Here is a 19,663-nt window from a genome sequence, read left to right on the forward strand (position 1 = left end):
TTCAGCTCAGGTCATGATCCCAGGGTCCTGGGATCGAGCCCCGCATCGGGCTCCCTGCTCGGCGGGAAGCCTGCTTCTCCCTCTCCCACTCCCCCTGCTTGTGTTCCCTCTCTTGTGCTGTCTCTCTCTGTCAAATAAAGAAATAAAACCTTAAAAAAAAGATTGAGAAATCAATATTGTGATTCTGATCTTCTGTTTGGCTTTCATTTTTTGGAAAGTGGATATGTGTTGCAAACAGTCTGAGAGGACATCTACTAAAGCGCTGGAAGTCTGGGGTCGCCTGGGTGGCTCTGTCAGCTAAGTGTCCGACTTGATTTCGGCTCAGGTCATCTCAGGGTCATGAGATCGAGCCCCACGTTGGGCTCCGCACTGAGCATGGAACCTCAAGATTCTCTCTCCCTCTGCCCCTCCCCCCCTCAAAAAAATAAATAAAATGCCGAAAGTCTGGATGTGTGTTCCAAGGTGGTGGGGGTTGGGTTGGGTTGGGTTTGAAGTTAGTTTTTGCTTTGAGTACTTACAATTGTTCTAAGGGGGAGCAAATTAAGTTTGTTTTAGAAAGGAGTTTAGATTGGTTGTCTCCAGGAAGAGGAATGAGGGGCTGTGTTCTGGGCCGGGAGGGGATTTGGTTATAGTACGGTTTTTGGTACCTCTTAAATTTTGAACGTATTACCTCTCCCCCAAAATAATCAAATAAAAGTAAACAGAAAAGGTGGGGGGGATTTCGTTTAGGTCCCGGTGGGTTTGGTTGGGCAGAGGTGCCTGTCACACTTGGTGCCTGAGGCGGGACTGGGGAGCTGTGTGCCGGGCAGTCCCGTGAGGAGTGACGCAGGACACCCACCCAGGGCGGGGTGAGTATCGGGACTGCTCACCGGCCGGGCAGGTCCCTGTCACAGTCCCCGTGACGAGCCCGGGTGGAGCTGCACCAGCCTTGGGCATCCCGTCCTGACTGCAGCCCCACGGAGGAGACACCACCGGCCTCCCCAGGAGTCCTACCCAGGAAACCTCAGGGACAACAGCAAGGAAGGCAGTGGCCACCAGTTGTGCTTTAAAGGCCTCATCTCAGTGGTCCATATCCTCCCTGCTAAGCGCTCAAGTCACAGCTGGAAAGCGGCTCCAAGGTCCTGAGACAAACGCCACCGGAAGCTGAGGTATAGATAACACCCGAGGGCTGAGCCGTATGGGCCCGAAGCAGGAGGTCAGCCATGGGTGACGGACCCATCTTCGGCCAGGTCTTCAAGGCCAAAGAAAAGTAGAAAATAGTGATGCTAATGGAACCATGTGACCCGCCCCCCCCCCCACACACACAGTCACACACACCTCAGTTCACTTGGTCTGAAAGGGCCTTTGAGAGGAGGTAGAGGAGGAAACAGGCTCAGGAGGGTAAGGGACTTGCCTGTGGTCACACGGCATGTCAGCACAGAGCTGGGGCTCAAAGTCCGGGCCCCGAACCCCCATCTACATGCAGGGGCTTCCTTCCATTCCGTGGTGTTCCAGCACCTCCCCTCTCTCAGTTTCCCCCCGCATCCCGGCCACCCAGGAGGATCTTCGTGGGCATGCCCCTGCTCACAGTCCTCAGTGGCTCCCTACGGAAGGCTCACGACTAAGCTCCCAGGCCCAATAAGGGGCCACCCCCATTACTGCCTTCTCAGGCAGAGTCTCTATACCCACCTCACACCCACATCACCCTTCCGTCCCCGTGCCTGCCTGCTACTTCTGGAATGCCTCCCTTGCCCCTGCCAGACCCCTGAGCTCGTCTTCCAGGAAGGCCCCTTGGTCATCCCCATCCGTCTGGCTTCCCCCGCCTCTCACTTCCGGATCGGACTGTCCTGTGCAGGTCAGGCTGCTGGTTACACCTGCAGCTCCGAGAGGACAAGGCCTAGTTTTTAGATCAACAGCAGCTGTTTTCAAAATAAAAATTGGAGCTTGAGCTCGGACCAGGTTATATTCTGCTGCGTTCCACATTCGTATGAACAATCTTCAGAAGTCTAAGACACAGGTGTCCACCAGGCAGTGCACACTCAGAAACTCTCTAGGAGCGCCCCGGTGGCCCTGAGTAGTCCCACTACCACGCTTCCTGGTGAGCCCACAGATGGCTCAGGATACTCTCACAATAATGTCGCCGACAGCTACCACCACCTGGATTTGGCCCGTGGGGGGACACCTCTGTGCCATCTGGAATGGACACTCCCTGAGGGCAGGGGCTCGGCTGCAGGGTCTTTGTCCCTAGGGCCTAGCACCGTGTCTGGCCCACAGTAGGACGTCGTGCTTGCTGAATGAATGGATGCCCCTCCTAGTAAAGTGGGTCATTTACAAACATAGTGGGCTCAGTCTTATTTAAAAGATGGGCTGCTCGGGGCCCCTGGGTGGCTCAGTCGGTTAGGAGTCTGCTTTCGGCTCAGGTCATGATCCCAGGGTCCTGGGATCAGGCCCCGCATCGGGAAGCCTGCTTCTCCCTCTCCCACTCCCCCTGCTTGTGTGCGCTCTCTGTCAAATAAATAAAATCTTTTTAAAAAAATAAAAGATGGGCTGCTCCGGGGCATCGGATCCGAGGCCCAGGTCGGTGACGTAGCACGAGTTGTACACCTCTCTGAGCTTCCATTTCCCCACCCACAGATGGGAGTCGTGGTACCCGCTTTGCAGGCTCGTCCTGAGGGTAAGATGAAGGAAGCATGGACAGAGCCTAGGACACAGCTCACACGCAGCAAATGCCAGTTTCTGACTTCTCATGGGGTCAGTCTGGCTGCAAGTTACAGAAACACAAGTCATCTGGTTCAAGCGAAAACACAAGCACTCTTTCTGGAAATAGGGGGGAATGGTTGCCAGGCGGAGAGAAGCACCAGCTGTGTGCGCGTACTCGGCGTGGACCCCAGGGGTGCGGTGCAAGCCAGGTGAGGTGGCCACGGCTGCACCCCTACCACTCACTGTATGAGGACCGCTGGGCTGTTCGCCGAGCTCCCTCTGCATGTTGGGCGCAGGGCATAACCCGATCTCACATTCTTCCCAGCGGGCCCCAGGTTTGGAGAGCGAAGCACCTTGCCCAAGGCCACACAGCCTGAGTGATAAGGCCAGGCCTCGGCCGTGAACTGAACAAAGCTGCCTGGGCTCAGAGTCATTGCCATCCCCGAGCAGCTGAGTCAGAGATCTTCCAGGTAGTAGCCAGTGGCCCTAGTGAGTCAGAGATCTGGGGGGCTGACGTCCCACACTCCTCACACTCCCCACTTAGTCCCACCCAACACTTCAGCCCCATTCCTGGGAGCTCGGCACCTGCCTGAGGCCCCAGCCTCTAACTCCCTCCCAATACCCCATGGTGATGTCTTGAAGGGGCACAGCTTTTCGTATGGGCTGTGGAATCCCAGCCTGCCTGCCCTCAAATCCCTACTCGGGCTGTGTGGCCTAGTGCAAGTGACTTTACCTCTCTGGGCTTCAGTTTCCCACCTGAGAGCTGGGAGAATAATTTCACTTTGTATTTATTAGCACAGACAAAAGTACTTGCATAATGCCTGGCTCATGGGAAGTGCTAACTAGATTTGGACTTACCATATCCACGTTACTGGATTATTGCCTTATCCAAGTGAGAAAAAAACGTATCCATTACTGTTGTAAATGTGGTCAAAGATCAAACATACAGAAATTAGCTGCATCCTTTCTGGAACATAAATCCAGGTTGGACTGTCCCCGACATGGTTACTGTAGAAGCTTCTAGCGAGGGTGAAGCTAATGTTGGGGACCCCACACCCCACTACTGTGTCGACCCAGCCATCTGGGCCCTCACCACCTCCATTGTGCTCCCCATTGGATCCTATATTTTTCCAGGAGCGGTGGTCCCAGCCGTCGGCAGCACAGACCTCTAGTGGGCATGCGTGTTAAAAATACAGATCAGAGGGGCACCTGGCTGGCTCAGTCAGAGGGGGCAACTCTTAATCTTGGCGTCGTGAGTTTGAGCCCCACGTTGGGTATAAAGATTACTTTAAAAAATAAAATATTGGGGCACCTGGGTGGCTCAGTTGTTAAGTGTCTGCCTTCAGCTCAGGTCATGGTCCCAGAGTCCTGGGATCAAGCCCTGCATCGGGCTCCCTGCTCCGTAGGAAGCCTGCTTCTCCCTCTCCCACTCCCCCTACTTGTGTTCCCTCTCTCGCTGTGTCTCTGTCAAATAAATAAATAAAATCTTAAAAAAATAAAATATTAAAAAAATACAGATCGCAGGGACCCCTCAGCCTTGGTACATCCAACTTTAGGAGAGGGGCCCGGGGATCTGCATTTGATGTACGTCTCAGGCTATTCTGACATAAACTACATGAGCATTACTGCTTTGTTCCTTCTTCCTGACCCAGTTTCTTCTCAATCCAACGCCAACAATGTGCTGGGTATGGGGCACACAGCATGGGGCTTCCCATCCCTGATCTCCTTGAAACCCCAAAACATATCAAAAACCAACTGCTGGAGTGTTGTAATAGAAAAGGAAACTGAGGCCCAGAGGTATGCTGTGGGCCCACGGTCACACATGCGCTAAGTCATAGGACAGGGATTTGAACCAGAACTGCTTGCTTTCCCCTTGCAAATGTGTACTCTCGTAAATGTACCACCCTGCGTCTGGGCCTGGGTCTAATTTTGTAATTTCCTGGCAAAAGCTGGTCACTCAAGCCCAGCTTCTTGGCCAAGGGCACAGAAAAAGCAACTAAACACACAAGCAACTTGGGGTAGGGGAAGGTCAGTGGTTCAGAGAACAGCCTGAAAGGGAGGGTCTGCATTTGGGCCTGGGGAGGGGAGTCAGCTGGGGTTTGTGGTTGCAGTCAACAGAAACTGACTGTGGGTTACGCAAGCAGGAAAGGAACTTACTGAACACCCCTGGGGAGCCGATGGGTTCTACGAGTCAGAGAACCCAGCTGGGAGTTCTCCTGGCTTCAGCCCCTGCATGGGACACTGACATGGCAACCTGTCCGGCTGACACCCAGACTTGGTCAGTCCCTGCAGACCTCTGTCCCTGATGACTCCCAAAACTGGAGGTAGGCACCACCAGAATGGGGCTGGGTGCCCCCTCCTCCTTGGGTCATGGATGCCTTCAAAGGTCTGTGCACGGGGCTGTGACTGGGAGAGCCTCACTGCAAAGCATGCTGGTACATTGGGGCTCCTCTATTGGAAGCATCCCATTAGGTGGGGGTGTTCACCTGATATGGGAAAGGGGTTTGAACACTGGGCAGCCAATGAAAATGGCAGAGGCCCACGCAGATCAGGGGCAGGGAAGACCCAGGGGTTCTTGAGCACTCATCATTAAGTGGTTCACATCCTTCAGCTTCAATCCCTAGCTACAGTTTACAAATGAAAAAGCTCAGGCTCATCTGAGTGGGGGGCTGCACCATTGAGCCCAAGTCCATCAGACACGTGAGCCAGGCCTCCTGATTGCCAGGACCTATGTCATTGCTTTGTGCTTCCGGTGACTGAGACGAGCCCACAAAGCCAGACTGCAAGCTTGCCTGTCCCCTGCCTCCTGCAGGCCTCCTCACTCAGAGGAGGATAAGCCCTCGGCACCCTGAGAGGGGAGTAGGGCCGGTGTTATTGCCCCATTTTATAGATGGGAAACCTGAGTGTGGTTGGGGTGCCTGTCTGGCTCACAGTGCAGTCAGGCGTCTCTCCCCACTGGGCTTCTCTCACTCTCTGCCCCACATTCTGGCCGCCCTTTCAAAGGCTGAATGGAAAGCCAGGTGGGAAAACCCCTCCCTCTGATTACATTTGCCTGGCAGAGAGGTAGCCCCGGGGAAGGCTGTAGGGTGGGGGTACGTGGGTTCCATGGGACTGGGGCAGAATGAAGGTGAAGAAAGCCCTAGAATGTATGTTCAGAGCCCTGCTTCCCCACGTGTCTAGTTGCTCTCCTTTGTGGCTGGAGAAAATGTCTAGTCCCCTCAACCTACCCAGAGACACCCACTTTCAGGGTCCCTGCGACTTAGCTGATACTGCAGGGCTTCTCTGGCCGGGCACAAAACCACATGAGACCCATGGCACATCCTCGTGGAGAGTCCATTTATTATAGGATACTTTATGAGGCATCCATTATATGCGACATCTTCCCACTGCTCAGAGTTTTCACACTCACTGTGTACTCCCTACACCACCCAAGATGGCTGTGGGCCCTGCAGATATGACAGCTACCGTCCAGACAGCAGGAAGGAGGGAGCAGAACACACACCATATCTCCAGCTGAGTCAGCCTCCTACAGGAAGCCCACCTACTTAGTCAGGTGGCAAAGATTTAATTGCATAGCCACACAGCTGCGTGGGGATCTGGGAAATGCAGTCTGTTGGCTGGGCTGCCAGGTAATATTGGGGTTCTGTTATGAAGGAACCAGGGGAATGTAGATATTGGGTGGGCAACAAGCAGTCTCAGCCGCTCAGGTCAAATGTGCTAAGATCCCACAAAGGGCCAACCCAGCGTCGCCCAGGGCCCTGCTGGTCCCGAGGCACCACAGACTGTTGGTTTGGGCATTTGGTATTCTAGATCCAGGACCCGTGAGCCCTGGATCCTCTATCAGGCCCGTGAGCCCCAGGAAGCAATATTCCTCTCCTTAATCAACCCAGGGCCAGTTATCAGGCAACTAGAGACCACCCGTAGAGCCCAGAACCCACTGAAATCATTCAAACTAGCCCATCCCAAACTGCCCACCTTACCCTGTCCTGCCTTTCCCATGGAAACCCCAATAAAGGCCATGGCCCAAGCACCCCCCCATCTTCTGCCTCCCAACTACCCCAGTGTTTTTCCATGAGGAAAGGGTCTCTAGGACCCTTGAGTATAAGAAACTCCCCTCTGGGCACCTGGCCGGCTCAGTCAGTAGACCATGCGACTCTTGATCTCGGGGTGGTGACTTCAAGGCCCACCCTGGGTGTAGAGATGACTTAAACCAACGCTCCCCTGCGGCAGCCCCAGACTGACCATCTCATGAAAGAACACGAAACAGGTCTTCAGAGACAGATGTCCTGCACACCGTCGCTCACCTCCAGCCCGGTTTTGCTTTCTGGAGGTGTGTGCTAGTCAAAGGGCGGCTGGGTCACGCTACAGTAACAAACGACTCCCAATCCTGGTGGCTCCTGACACGAAGTCATTTCTCAGGCAAGTGGCCCGTCCCTACAGGGCTGGAAGGCTCTCCACCCTTTCTCCCTCCAGGGCCCAGGGCCATGGAGCGGTGCCACCTCACGGCGGAAGGAGAGGGTCTCCACCTGGTAATAGTGCTCCCACCTGAGGTGACAGATATCACTTCGCACACTTCCTTGGCCACGGCTGGTCACATGACCCCGCCCAATCTCAAAGGGACAGAGAAGTGTCATCCTGCCACATGCCTGGAGGGCAGAGTGTGGGACTCTAAGAATAGGGCTAGGTTTTGTAAGCCCCAATTCCTTTCCACTCCTTAAATCTTGAGTAAACTCCCTCTGTTGACAGGAGGCTCACTCCTGCACCAGGGGCACTCAAAGCCAACCTACGGCTGCAAAGGTCTCTCTTTCCCAGGATGGAGGTGGAGAGAACCCGTATCAAAAGCGGGTCCTGGTCCTGCCCAGTGCGGAGGGACAATGCTGAGGCTGAATTCCTCCTTGGAAGACTCAAGTAACCAGCCCAGGTGGCATACTTCCCTTCGGAGCAGAGAAATGGGGCAGAGGGTGGCAGAAAGACAAGAAAGAAGCCTCCCGAGACCAAGCGTTATCTGCTGAATCTACGCGGGGGTAACAGTTTTGCAGATAAGATAAACTGAGCCCAGGGGATCACACACCTTCCATGGTACCCCAGCCAGCCAGCCAGGGGGCAGCCAGAGCAAGGGGCCGCACCTGCCTTCCCCGCCACTGGAGGAGGGAGGCTGGGGGTTCAGAGGAGGAAGGCCTTGCTCAAGGTCACACAGCAGTTCAGCAGCAGAGCCGGGATGCAAGGACTCTAGATCCTGGCTCTGGCGGCTGCCAGCCTGGGAAAGCTGCCCAGCCCTTTCACCCACTTTTTGCCTTGTGCTGGGGAAACGTTGCGCGGGGTAGCGGAGGCAGCATGATCTGAGAAATCCAACCAGGCCCAGACACCAGGGGATGCATGGGTCCCCCGTGGGCCCCCGGCGGCGAGCAGCATTCTGAAAGCCCACCCGAGCAAGACAGGACCTGAGGACAGACGGGCTCAAGGTGGGGAGCTCGGCCTGGTGCGCGCGTGATCTCACTTAACCCTTACGCGGCCCTAGGGGGTGGGCTTCTCCGCTGGCTTCCGTGTGGCCAGAGAGGACACTGGGCCGAGTAGGACTGAGGTCCCAGGACTCGCAGTCCAGTGCTCACGTCCCCGGGCGGGCCCTCGCGGCGGGAGGGGCGTGGCGGGGCGCCCAGAACGGTGGGGGAGGGCGCCCGCGGCCCGGATGCCCTCCCCGCCTGGGCCGGAGCTGCCCCGGCGGATTCCCAGGCGGGCCAGAGCAGGAAGGCGCAACAATGGGCAGCCGGCAGCCGCGGGGAGCCCGGTTCCGGAGGCAGGGTGCGGCCCGCCCCGCCGCCAGCACTGTGCGAACGAGGCCCCTGCGCCGGGGACCGAGATTAACGGCGGCCACCGTTGGGGCCCTGTCTGCCGGGACCTGCGTCACCGCCTTCCGTGGCTTATCTCCTGGGATCCTCACCTCACCCTATTATTTAGCCCTATTTTACAGATGAAGCAATGGAGGCACAGAGCTTAAGTAAAATGCCCAAGGTAAGGAAGGAGTGAAAGCGAGAGTTGATCCTAGGCGATCTGGCTCCAGATCCTGAGCTCTTAACCACCATTGTTACACACACACACACACACATATACACACACACTCACACTGTATATACTTTATTATATTTTTTTCCTTTTCACTTATATCATTGACAGCTTTCCATGTCATAAATACAGCCCACGGTTATCCCCGTGTAAAGTCCTGCCATGCTGGGAAGATCGTGTCCGTGCGCCCCGCCCCACCCCATCTTCCCCACCAGCTCAGGGGCCTACATTTCGACCCCTGGAGCCCGGTCTTTGAGTTAAGTAGGCTTCCTCTAATTTAAATTGATGATGACAATGGGGTGGACCGATGGGTGCTTAAACCCCTCCTAATCTCGATCAGAGGCCCTTCTCCCAGCCAAATCGCACCCTCTAGATAAAATGTGCTTGTGCACACTGAGCATAAAGACAGGCCCCCTCCTGCATCCAATCAGATTGCAGCACCCAAGCCCCTCCCACAGAGAAGTTTGCAGACAGCCTGGCTGATAGGTTCAGGCTCCACAGGTCTCCTGCTTTGAACACAAGGATGTGGAGACACTGCACGTTTCTTAGAATCGGATCCAGTGAAGATTTGGAGCCCAGGGCCACGGAAAAACCGGACAGGCCCAGCCTGGCTGGAGGGTGGTGGCTCTGGAATCTCCAGAAAGAATGGGGCAGCTGGAGCTGGTAGAGGGCCCAACCTGGGGCTGCGCTTACTGCATTTTATGTAAGATCAAGGCCTTAGATGGCTGCCATCCACGACTGGGAATGCCTGTGGGAATCTAGGGCACTTCTCACCCGTCTCCCTTCCCTCTGAGGCAGATGGGGAGACCCCAGTGCAGTGGGGACCAGAGAGCAGGTGTCGGGAGACTTGTCAAAGACACTCCACCAAGGCTGCTGGGAGAAAGTCCCAGGAGAAGTGGAGGGGCTTCTCATTCAAGAGTAATGAAGCAGCTGGAGGCCCCCTTCCAGAGCCCACTTTGGCCCTCACAGGCCAGTTGGGAGCACTGGATGGAGAACCAAGGTACAAGAGATTCGTGTTCTGGTTTCATTCCCACCTATAGGTTGAACCAGTCATTCCCCCTCCCTGGGCCTCTAGCTTCCCATTCCTGCCACACCAGGGACCTCCAAGGACTCTTCTCGCTCTGACAGGTGGTGCTTTTTCTTTCTGGGATCCCCTGACCTGTCAGGTGGATGATCAGGTTCACCTCTCTGAACCTTCCAATCACCAGCAATTACAGTCTTCCAAGTACGGCTGCTACTTGGGGGTCACCCAGCATCCACTTCCCCTTAGTTTCCTTGGGGGGAAGCCTCCCTCCTCCACCTCAGCCAGGTGCAGTGAGTGGAACTGACTCCATCCTTGACTCCATGGGGAGGAAGGTGACCAGACAGGGAAATGCCTGCATTCCATTCCCTGAGCTGTCCAGGGTAGTCATGTGACCCAATTCCAGTCCACAGCAGTCAGGTTCAGGATCTGTCTCAAATGCTGAGAAATCTGGAAGCATAAAACCTGGGAGGGTTGGCGGCTGGACTTGGCTGGCAGCCATCCTGCCTCCGTTGGGAATGGAGCTGTGACAGAGAAGGCAGAGCTTGGGGGCGGAGAGATCCGGCTGCTGATGTAGCTCAATCCCTCCAGTCCAGCTGTGCCTGAAGCCAACCGCCCTCGGCTTTTCAGGTCCAGGAGCCAATACACACCTTTGTCACTTACAGCCTGTTTGAAGTGGGTTTTCTGTTGCTTACAACCGGAAGAATAGTGACTGTTTTGCTGGATTTACTTGATTCTACGACACCATCAATAGTAAGATAATTTTTTAAAGGAAAATATTATATCCAGTTGAAGAACAGCTTTTTTTATATATAAAATTGTCTCCTTTGGGGATTTGATCAAAGTTCTTCACATTCAGAGTCTAAACTTTCTTTGGATGAATTTGGCAATTTGTACTTCTAATTGCATTGCCTGGCTGGCGATGGCCTTCTGTACACTTAGCCTTATGTTTCCATGTGGCGTCATTTTAGAAGTCTTTCTAAGTGATAATTAGGGATCCGGTCTGGTAAAATTCCATCAGGCTCGACTGCAGCCACCTGAGAAACCGGATAGCAGACAGTGAGGACACCGAATCACCCTCTGCCCGCTGACTGGCATGTTTCTTGGACATCAATTGTGGGGCACATCCTCATTCCAGAAACGTTAAGATGCCCACGTGGGGCCAGTGTGTCAGAACTAGATCGGGAGGAGTTACCATTTCCTGCGGGACCGGCACCAAGCTAAGCAGAACAGTTAGGACCTCGGGCAAGTAACATCAGCACTCTGTTTCTGTGTTGCCCCGTCTGCAAACGAAAAGAATAGCTTCACGGAGGTGTTGGGAAGCTTTAATGAACAAGTCAGTATAATACTCTTAGGACAGCGTTGGCATATAAGGATAGCCCAATACATATCAGTTATTGCTGTTTTAATTCTCACAACTACCCTTGGAGGTCAATAGGATGATCCTACTTTGTGGTTTAGGACCCTGAGATCAGAGACAAGAAGGGACTTGTCCCAGGTCACTCGTTGGGGAAGGAGATGGTGGATCTGAGACTCAAAGCCAGGCCTGTCCAGTACCCAGGCCTATGTTCTTAACCATCATGCCACATGGACCTCCAAGGGTGTAGCTGGGCTGGGCCAGGGGCCCTTGGGGTCCAGTTCTTAGACATGGAGCAGAGAAAAGTCAGACTCATTCACCAGCCAAGCTCATTGCCCAGACCGCTGTCTTCGTCCCGATATGTGGAACCCTGGGCCTTTGAAAATTCCAGAGAGAGGGGCACCTGGGTAGCTCAGTCGGTTAAGCATCTGCCTTCAGCTCAGGTCATGATCTCAGGGTCCTGGGATCGAGCCCCGCATCAGGCTCTCTGTCAGCGGGGAGTCTGCTTCTCCCTCTCACTCTCCCTCTGTGCTCTCTTGCTCTCTCAAATAAATAAATAAAATCTTAAAAAAAAAGAAAGAAAGAAAGAAAGAAAGAAAACTCTAGAGAGAGAAAACACCATGGCCTTAGCAGAGATGGGACTTGTCCAAGGCCATACAGCCAGGGAGTGACAGAGCTCAGGCTGGAAACTCGCCATTCCCTGACGCCTCACATATCCTCCTGCTTCACTGCCCTCCCCTGTGTGCATCTTTCCCCAGCACCCCCTCCTCCGAGAAGCTCTCCCTGACCGCCACGGCCCACGCCCCCATGCCTTGCTCCTTGCAGGGTCCCAATATTCACTGGCATTTCAAACATGCACTTTGCAGTCAGGCCGACCTTGAATCCTCCTTCTGCCACTTATTAACTGTGTAAGCCTGGGTTCATTTTCCCCGTCGCTGAGCCTTGGTGTCCTCACCTGTAAAATGGGCTACAAAAGCCCATCTCCTGGGGTCAACATCAAGTTTCGGGGGAGATCAGGGCTGAGCACAACCTGGTACAGAGCTGCACCCAGCAGCTATTCCCTCCCTCCCCTCCCTAAGCAGCATAACTACTAACATGAATAATCCAAAATAAAATGAATAATAAGGATAAGGGGCAGAAAAGAAAAGCAGATAGTGAAAGTTTTTTTATTGAACTACACACACATATATAATCGTGGCAGTGAAAACTAACAAACTAATACAAAATTATACTTTTGTAAATAGGAAAAGGAAACAGTAATGAATTAATACTTTTAAGTCACATTATTATTATCATTATCATTATTATTATTATTATTATAAAAAGGAAAAAGAGCACATTAAGAAACACTTGCAGAAGAGCGCACCCAGGATGTTGAGAGTGTGTGATGCACACAAGCCGGCGTGAGGCTCCTCGAGCCCAGCTTCTGGCTCTCGGCGGGGGGGGGGGGGGGGGGGGGGTCACCCAGCTGGAGCTGCTTGTCCCGCACCTGCTGTTAAATGCAGGGGTATGGGGAGCACCGGATGGAGCACCAGTGGCCGAGGTTGAGTTTAACCCTTCCAAACGGTTACCAAATTTGTAGTAGTTGAGTCTGGGTGTGTTCGGAGCCAAGCGTACAATGAAGTTTTCTGGACTAACTTCCACGTTGAACCCAGTGTTTATCATAGTTAATGTTGTCTTACAACGTGCTAATCTCATATGAAGCCTAACAGTAACCGCAGTGATTGTTTAGAACGTGGACTGCTGAAAGATTTTGACTGGGAGGAGTAATTTCATTGCCAGCTTCGGTGAGAACTGCCAGTGCAGAGTGATAATAAAAAGCAGACCGACTTTTAGAGGTTTCATTATTGCTTTTAAACTCCGTGCAGACGCCACCGCCCTCATTGCTTGCACGGGGCAGACCTCCCTCTGCTCCGCCCTCAGTCCTCCACTGTGCTCATCTCATGGTGTCGTTTCCATGATCATAACATGATTTAACCACTGGGCATCCCCACGAAGGGGTGAAGGAGGGAGGGAGGGAGGCAGCCCAGAACAGGGAGCCATGGCTTCTGAGTCCTGGGTCTAACTCCGTTATAACATGCTGTGTGTCTTAGGGAAGTCACCCCCTCTCTGGGCTTCAGATGGGATGGGGCATCTTTCCCCAGCTTCCCTCAGCCCGGACGATGGAGATGTCAGCCGCAGGGACAGAAGCATGCGACAAAAGCATGCCTAGCTCTAACCCTGGGCACCTCTTTGGGAGTCAAACCGAAGCTAGTGCTGGGCCAGGCCCACCTCCTGCCCCAGCTGCCTGGCTGTCCTTAGGCCGTGACGGCTCCGTAGCGGCCTCTCAGCTCCAGGGCTCTGCCCACCCCCAGCTCCCGGTAACCTCTGTCATTGGAGGTGCCTTGTGGTTGCCCCCGTGGCCACCCTGTTTCCAGCCTGTAAGAAAGGCCTTCCTAGTGTTCAGTTGTTGCAGAGGCCCCTCCGCCCCAGGCTGGGGCCCCAGGCGACATCTCTCAATCCTGTCACTCAGCCGTCTCCTTTCCGGCGGGCTGCGCTACAAGAGCTTGGTTGGAAAGCAGCCTCATTCCCTACCTGGAACCTCTGCTCCCTTCCCACTTTAAATCTGACGCCTCCCTGACCTGCTGCGGGGCCGTGGGGACACTAGACTGCCTGGAAGAGAATAGTCAAACGTACACCCCCCATGTCACATCGAGTTAGCCAGGGGTAGATCTCATGGGAGCAAGGTGGCCACAGGGCAAGAGCAGACGTGGCAGGTGGTGGCCCAGCTTCTCCGTGTCCTTCAGCTTCTCTGTGGGACCTCACAGTCATTGCTACTTTCTCTGAGGAGGTAGCTCCTTCCAGGGCAGAGAAAGAGGCTGAGTTCTTGCTATGCCATCGAGTGTTTTATACTTGGGTTTCATCATAGTCCAGGAGAGCATCCGTAACAATGTAGGCAGGTCCTCAAAAAGAATGTTTACCAAGGTTGAATGGCCTGGTTGCTGAGGCTTCAGTACCTCCATTTCCAGCCCTCCGGTGACCTACATAACTGCCCCCCCAAGCTCACTGGCATTGAGGGGTCTTCCACGTCTTTTTGTGGCTTGATATCTCATTTCTTTTCATGGCTGAATAATACTGCATTGTCTGGATATAGCGATGTTTGTGTACCCACTCACCGATTGAAGAACATTTTGGTTGTTTCCAGGTTTTAGAGATTATGAATAAGGCTCGTATAAAGATTCACATGTTTTTCATGTAGATGTAACTTTTCTTTTTGTAAGATTTTATTTATTATTTGAGAGAGAGAGCGCGCGCACTCGCGCGGAGGGAGGGGCAGAGGGAGAGGGAGACAGGGAATCCTGAGCAGACTCCGTAGGGAGCACAGGGCCTGACACGGGGCTCGATCTCACGATCCTGAGATCATGACCTGAGCCAAAATCAAAAGTTGGATACTTAACCCCCTCCCCGAGCCACCCAGGTGCCCCTAAATGTAACTTTTCAATGCAATTGGGTACATAGGAGCACAATTGCTGGATTGCATGGTAAGAATGTTTACTTTTGTAAAAACTACCAAATTGTCTTCCCAGGTGGCTGTACTATTTCACATTCTCATCAGCAATGAATGAGAATTTCTGTTGCTTTTTATCCTTGCCACTGTTTGGTATTATCAGTTTTGTGGATATTAGCCATTCGGAAAGGTATGAAATGATACCATATTTTAATTTGCCATCCCCTAATGACATATGATGTTGAGCATCTTTGATATGCTTATTTGCAACCTGTATATTTTCTTTGGTGAGGTGTCCAGATCTTTTGCCCACTTTTGAATTAGGTTGTTTTTTTTCTTATTGTTGATTTCTAAATACTCTTTGTATATTTGGGGATACCAGTCCTTTATCAGATATGTTTTGCAAATATCCTCAGTCTGGAGAAGTGGCTTATCCTTTCAATCTAATATTTTTTCACAAAGCTGAAGTTTTTACTTTTAATAAAGTCCAATGGAATCATTTTTTTCTTCTATGGATTGTGCTCTTAGTATCAAATTAAAAAATTCATTGCCAAACCCAAGGTCACTCAGATTTGCTCTTATGTTAGCTTCTACAAGTTTTATAGTTTTACGTTTTACATTTATTTATTTTTTTTTAATTTTATTTTTTTAAAGATTTTATTTATTTATTTGACAGAGAGAGAGATAGCGAGAGCAGGAATGCAAGCAGGGGGAGTGGGAGAGGGAGAAGCAGGCTTCCCGCCGAGCAGGGAGCCCGATATGGGACTCGATCCCAGGACCCTGGGATCATGACCTGAGCCGAAGGCAGACGCTTAACGACTGAGCCACCCAGGCGCCCTGTTTATTTATTTATTTTTAAAGATTTTATTTATTTATTTCACAGAGAGAGAGAGAGACAGTGAGAGAGGGAACACAAGCAGAGGGAGTGGGACAGGGAGAAGCAGGCTTCCCGCAGAGCAGGGAGCCCGATGTGGGGCTCGATCCCAGGACCTGGGATCATGACCTGAGGCGAAGGCAGACGCTTAACGACTGAGCCACCCAGGCGCCCCTATGTTTTACATTTAAATCTAAGATTCATTTTGAGTTTACTTTTGTAACAAGTATAAGGGCTGAATCTAGCTGCACTGTTTTATAAATGGATGCCCAATTGTTCTAGCACCGTTTGTTGAAAAGATTATCCTTTCTCTGTTGAATTGTCTTTGCTCTTTTGTCAAAGATCAGTTGACTACATTTGTGTGGGTCTATTTCTGGGCTCTTTATTCTGTTCCACTGATCAACCTGTGTATTCTTTCACCAATGCCACACTGTCTTGAATACTGTAGATCTATAGTAAGTCTTAAAGTCAGGTAGTGTGAATCTTCTGACTTCATTCTTCTTCAGCATTGTGTTGGCCATTCTGGGCCTTTTGCCTTTTCATTTATAAAGTCAATTTGTTAATATTAAAAAAAACTTGCTGGGTTTTGATTGGGAATATGTTGAATTTATAGTGGAATTCGGGAGAATTGATATCTTAAAAATATTTAGTCTTCTTATCCACGCACATGAACTCTCTCTCCATTTATTTATATCTGCTTTGATTCTTTTCATTGGAGTTTTATAATTTTCTTCATATAAAGCCTATACCTATTTTGTGGGACTTAGGCCTCCATATTTCGTTATTTTTGCTTCTAATGTAAATGGTATTGTGTTTCCAACTATTCATTGCTGGCAATGGAAAGCAATTGATTTTTACATACTAACTTTATATCCTGTGACCTTCCTATAATCACTTACTAGTTCCCAGAGTTTTTTTGGTCAAGTCTTTGGGATTTTATACATAGACAGTCATGTCCTCTACGCAAAGACAGCTTTATTTATCCCCACCCCAACATGTATATCTTTCCTTTTCTTATCGCATTAGCTAGGACTTCCAGTCCAATGTTGAATAGGAGCGGTGAGAAGGGGTACCTTCGCATGTCCCTAATTTAAGGGGGAAAGTACCCAGTGTCTCTCCATTGAGTATGATGCTAACCATAGGATTATGGTAAACACCCTTTATCAGTAAGTTTGAGAATGTTCCTATTATTCCTAAGTTGTTGAGAATTTTTATCGTGAATGAGTGTTGGATTTTGTCAAATGCTTTTTCTGCATCTACTGATATGATCATGATTTTTCTCCTTCAGCCTGTTAATATGATGGATTACATTAACTGGTTTTTGAATGTTGAATCAGATTTCCATACCTAGAAGAAGTCTTATTTGGTCATGTGTATAAGTCTTTTTATACATTGTTGGATTTGATTTTCTAATATTTTTTGAGTATTTTTGCATCTACGTTCATGAAAGATATTGGTCTGTAATATTCCTTTCTTACAAATGTCTTAATCTGGTTTTTCTCTATTTCTTTAATAAATATAGGCCTATTCAAATTACCTATTTCTCCTTTTGTGAGTTTTGGTTGTTTGTGTCTTTCAAGGAATTGGCCCACTTCATCTAAGTTAACAAATTTATGGGCATAAAGCTGTTCATAATATTCCTTTGTTATCCTTTCAATGACCCCTCCTCCATGTACAATATTTGTAATTTGTGTTTCTTTTTTTTCTTGGTTAGCTTGGGAGGCTTATGAATTTTAATGATTGTTTCCCCCAAAGAACAAGTTTTGGTTTTGTGGATCTCTATTGATCTCCTGTTTTCAAATTCATTGATTTCTGATTTAATTTTTTATTTCTTCTTTTCTTCTGCTTATATTGCTCTTCTGTCTCTATTTTATTTTTTATTTAAATTCAAGTTAGTTAACATATAGTGTTGTATTGGTTTCCAGAGTAGAATTTAGTGATTCATCACTTATATATAATACCCAGTGTTCATCACAAGTGCCCTTCTTAATGCCCATCCCCCCATTTAGCCCATCCCCCGCCCACCTCCCCTCCAGCAACCCTCAGTTTGTTCTCTATAGTTAAGAGTCTCTTATTGTTTGCCTCCCATTCTGTTTTTATCCTATTTTATTTTATCTTCCATTCCCCTATGTTCATCCATTTTGTTTCTTAAACTCCACGTATGAGTAAAATCATATTTGTCTTTCTCTGACTTATTCTTATTTTTGCTTAGCATAATATCCTCTAGTTCCATCCATGCTGCTGCAAATGGCAAGATTTTATTCTTTTTGATCGCCGAGTAATAGTCTATTGTATATGTATATACCACATCTTCTTTAGCCATCCATCAGTTGATGGACACCTCTAGTTTCTTAAGGTGGAAACTTAGATTATTGCTTTCAGACCTTCTTTTCTGATATATATATATATATGATATATACATTTTAATATGTTGTATTTCATATTCATTTAACTCAAAATATTTGTAAATTTCTTGAGACTTCTTTTTTGATCCATGCATTATTTAAAAGTATGTTGCTTAATCTCCAAATATGTTGAGATTTTCCAGCTATCTTTCTGTTACTGATTTCCACTGTGGTCTAAGAACAAACCTTGTTTGATTTCCATTCTTTCAGATTTGTTCAGGTGTGTTTTATGGCCCAGAATGTGGTCTGTTTTGATGAATGCTCCACATGAGCTTTCTAAGAATGTCGATTCTGCTGCTGTCAAGTATTCCATAAATGTCCATTAGATCTAATTGATCTTTGGTGCTATTCAGTTCAGCTCTATCCTTACTGATTTTCTGCCTGCTGGATCTGTGAATCACTGATTGAGAGGTGTTGGTAATAGTGAATTCATCTATTTCTCCTTGCAGTTCTAGCAGTCTTTGCCTTGCATATTTTGTCACTCTGCTGTTAAGCACCTACAAATTAAGGATTTTCATTTTCATCCTTTATTATTATGTAATGCCCCTCTTAACCCCTGATAATTTTCCTTGCTCTGAAATCTGCTTTGTCTGAAATCAATGGAGCTACTCCAGCTTTACTTTGATTATCAATGGTATATCCTTCTCCAGCCCTTCACTTCGTATCTATCTGTGTCTTTATAGTTAAAGTGGGCTTCTTGTAGACAATATGTCATTAAGTCTTGTTTTCATCCACTGTGACAAGGGATTTCAATTGATCCTTTAATTGGTGTATTTAGACCATTCACATTTCAAGTAATTATTGAGGGGCACCGGGGTGGCTCAGTAAGCTCCTGCCTTCGGCTCAGGTCATGATCCTGGGCTCCCGGCTCAGTGGGAAGCCTGCTTCTCCCTCTCCCACTCCCCCTGCTTGTGTTCCCTCTCTCGCTGTGGCTCTCTCTGTCAAATAAATAAATAAAATCTTTAAAAAAAAGTAATTATTGATATAATTGGATTCATTTAATTTCTATGTCTGTAACTGTTTTGTATTCATTCCACTTTTTCTTTGTTCTTTGATTTTTTTAAAACTTCCCCTCTGACAAGTTTTCATTTTATATGTTTCCATTTTCTCTCCTTTTAGCATATCAATCACTTCTTTAAAAAAATTGTTAGTGGTTTCCCTAAAGTGTGCAATGTATGCTTACAACTAATCTAAGTCCACTTTTTAAAAATTGACGTATAATTGACATATTAGTTTCAGGTATGTAACATAATGATTTGATTATCTGCATGTAAGCACACTTCAGATAACACCATACCACTTCCTGCCGAGTGCAGGTGTCTTGTAACAGAGTAGCCCCAATCCCTCCCTCCCATCCCTTATAACATTGCTGCCACTTCCTTCACTTACCCATATGCTATAATCACCCAGTTTGTTGTTGTTATCATTACTTTGACCTAAGAGTTATCTATAGGGTTAGGTAGGTGTACAAACAACAAAGTTTTTTTTGTTTTTTTGTTTTTTAAATTAGGCTCCATGCCCAACATGGGGCTTAAACTCAGGACCCTGAGATCAAGAGTCACATGCTCTATTGACTGAGCCAGCCAGGCACCCCCAAACAACAAAGATTTTATTTTACCTTCATTTATATAAATCTGAGTTTTCAACCTATTATCATTTTACTTCTCTGTGAAGAACTTCTTTTAATATTTCTTGCAAAGCAGGTCTACTGGCCACAAATTCCTTCAGTTTTTGTTTGTCTAAGACTATTTCTCCTACACTTTTGAGTGATAATTTTGCT

Source organism: Halichoerus grypus, chromosome 10 (assembly GCF_964656455.1).
Source record: "Halichoerus grypus chromosome 10, mHalGry1.hap1.1, whole genome shotgun sequence".
NCBI lineage: Eukaryota > Metazoa > Chordata > Mammalia > Carnivora > Phocidae > Halichoerus > Halichoerus grypus.